The following is a 3,616-nucleotide window of genomic DNA, read 5'->3' as shown; positions in this document are numbered from 1 at the left end:
ACACTCACCCCGACCCCTACTGTGTCCGGTCGCGCGTCCCACTGCCGCTGCTCACCCCGCTCCCCCTTTGCGCGCGCGCTCGCGCTCGCCGCGCGGTGACCGCGCCTGTCCGCGCACCCGCATCCCGCCTCTGCCGCTCTGCCGCGCGCGCTACTACTCCGTTGCGCCGCGCCGCCCGCCGCCAGCGTCCTCCACGGTCCCGACCACCCTGCTCCGTTGTGCCGCCGCCACCTGCCGCTCGACGCCGTCCTGACCGCATGCACGCCACCACTCACCCGCACCACCCCTCGGCGCCATCCTGATGCTGCCTCGACTCGTCTTCCCCTTCTGCTGCGCTGCTCCCCGGCCGCCCCCTCGCACGAACCCCCCGTCCTCCGCTGCTGTCCGCCACTTGGCCGTCTCGCTGGTGCAGCTCCCGGCCGGCTTTGCCGTGGCCAACGCCCCCTGCTCCGGCCCCTGTTGGCTCCGCCCGCACCTGGGCATGCGCCAGTTTGGGTCGCGCCCGCTAACGCCCGACGCCCGCTTTGGCCTTTGGCCCTATGACGAACGGGGCCCATGCCCAGAACGGTTTTATAAAAAAAAGAAAATAATAATAATAAATTTAATTAATTAATTAAGTTAATTAATCCTATGTAATTAATATAATTAACTTGTTAGTTTAATTAAACAGTAATTAGTTTAACCTAAACCCTAATCAACCTAGAAGTGTATGACAGGTGGGTCCCACTGTACCCAAACGTCAGGTTGACCAGGTCAACGGTCAATGTTGACTGCTGACATCATGCTAATGTCAGCAAACACTGTTTTGGATAATGTTCAATTAAATTAATTAAATAAATCCTAAAATTGATTAAATCTTTTAAAATCAATATAAAATAAACCATAGCTCGGATGGAAAAACTTTCTACATGAAAGTTGCTCAGAACGACGAGACGAATCCGGATACACAGCCTGTTTGTCCGCCACGCATCCCTAGCATAGCGAACACACAACTTTCCCCCTCCGGTTCATCTATCTGAAAACGCGAAACACCGGGGATATTTTCCTGGATGTTTCCCCCCTTCACCGGTACCACCTCTGATAGAGGCAAAGGTGTCCCAATGTTTCGATGAGATGGTGGCTATCATTTTTGTGGGAGTCGACCTTGACGATTCGACTACGAACGTGCAAGACGTCGCGCCTTAGCAATCGCTAAACCAACTTCCGAGGGGTTATTGACCACGCCAGAGCACGATCAACCTGACCACGAGGGTCTGTTTCCTGTGAGCAAACGAAGAACAAGCAAGAAACTGAGATTGCAATCTGGATATTTCGAATATAAGATGAAAGCTTTATTGACCAAGGTGGGGTTCTGTGACGCCTTGGTCTAGTCGTTGGACACAAACGAAGTACGCGAAGTTGCAGCTATGGCAAACTTTTAATCTAAACAAAACCCAAAGTCTAAACGACGCCCTAAGGGCTGTATATATGGAGGAAGAGGGGGGGGATTTAGTGGCCCTTGGAGGAGGGGTCCGAAACCAACCCTAACTCTTGTTTCCCCACACGTACGGACTCTAAAAACAGCCTATACTTAAGTATTTCGAAAATACATGGGCCTGGCCCAATAATAAGGTGGCGCAGCACCTAAAATAGCCTCTGGACGAAATTTATGAAGTGGCATCTTGTATATTTCGTCTAAGGCTTCATACACTCCTTATGGTGGCTTCAAAGTCCTGAAATCATCACTTGTAACTCCATTCTTGATCCCGTTGCGCCTGCCATCATCTCCATGCTTGAACTTGCACCAAGGTTCATCTTTCTTGTCCAAGCTAGGCCCTTCATTTGTAAGCAAAACAAATGTATCCAATTTACGCAGCATCATATTCTCCTGAACATTAGAATCGTTACCAAGAAACGAAAGTACCTGATAATTCAATTGGCGTGCGCGAGCTCTAGTAATCGGTCCAGTATGTATAGCAGCAGGGGCTGTGGGTGTAACAATGGTTGTCCTCATCATCCTCCCCTTCTTGAAATGAAGTCGTCCTCGACGAAAGTTCATCGTCCTCACCCAAATAAGGCTTCAAATCTGCAATGTTAAAAGTGGGACTAACCCCAAAATCTGCAGGTAACTCAAGTTTATATGCATTATCATTTATTTTCTCTAACACCTTAAAAGGACCATCAGCACGTGGCATTAGCTTTGATTTGCGCAAATTAGGAAACCTATCCTTACGCAAATGTAACCAAACAAGATCTCCAGGTGCAAACACAACATGTTTTCTACCCTTATCTCCAACAAGTTTATATTTACCATTCATACGCTCAATGTTTTCCTTAGTTAACTCATGCATTCTTAAAATCAATTCAGCACGTTCTTTAGCATCAAAATTAACCTTCTCCGAAGATGGAAGAGGCAACAAATCAATAGGTGCACGAGGTAGGAAACCATACACAATTTCAAAAGGGCACATCTTAGTAGTAGAATGCAATGAAAGATTATAAGAAAATTCAATATGAGGTAAGCATTCTTCCCACATTTTCTTGTTATTCTTCAAAATAACCCTAAGCATAGTAGACAATGTTCTATTGACTACTTCAGTTTGTCCATCAGTTTGGGGGTGACAAGTAGTACTAAAAAGCAGTTTAGTCCCCAACTTAGCCCATAAACATCTCCAAAAGTGGCTAAGAAATTTAATATCATGATCTGAAAGAATAGTATTTGGCACACCATGCAAGCGAATAATTTCATGAAAGAACAAATCAACAACATTAACAACATCATCGCTTATATGACATGGTATAAAGTGTGCCATTTTCGAGAACCTATCCACGACAACAAATATGCTATCCCTCCCCTTTGTTCAAGGTAAACCTAAAACAAAGTCCATAGATATATCCTCCCAAGGAACACTAGGTACAGGCAAAGGCATATATAAACCATGAGGATTGAGTCGCGACTTAGCTTTTTGACATGTAGTACAGCGAGCAACAAAACGCTCAACATCCCGTCTCATCTTTGGCCAAAAGAAATGTGTAGCAAGTATATCCCCCGTCTTCTTGACGCCAAAGTGTCCCATTAATCCTCCTCCATGCGCCTCTTGCAACAACAAAAGACGAACAGAGCTAGCTGGAATGCATAGCTTGTTAACACGAAACACAAATCCATCATTAAGAACGAACTTGTTCCAAGTTCTCCCTTCCTTACAATTCTGCAATACATCTTTAAATTCAGCATCATGCACATATTGATCTTTGATGGTCTCCAAACCAAATATTTGAAAGTCAAGTTGTGAAAGCATAGTATAACGACGAGACAATGCATCAGCAATAACATTTTCTTTACCCTTCTTGTGTTTAATGACATAAGGGAAAGTCTCAATGAATTCAACCCATTTAGCATGCCTACGGTTCAGTTTTGCTTGACTTTTAATGTGTTTCAAAGATTCATGATCAGAATGTATAACAAATTCCTTTGGCCATAAATAATGTTGCCATGTTTCTAAGGTCCGAACAAGAGCATATAATTCTTTATCATAAGTAGAATAGTTCAGACTAGGCCCACTCAATTTTTCAGAAAAGTATGCAACAGGTTTGCCATCTTGTAATAACACACCTCCTAATCCAATTCCACTAGCAT

Source organism: Triticum aestivum, chromosome 4A, assembly GCF_018294505.1.
Source record: "Triticum aestivum cultivar Chinese Spring chromosome 4A, IWGSC CS RefSeq v2.1, whole genome shotgun sequence".
Taxonomy (NCBI): Eukaryota; Viridiplantae; Streptophyta; class Magnoliopsida; order Poales; family Poaceae; genus Triticum; species Triticum aestivum.
Note: the sequence above shows the minus strand (reverse complement) of the source record.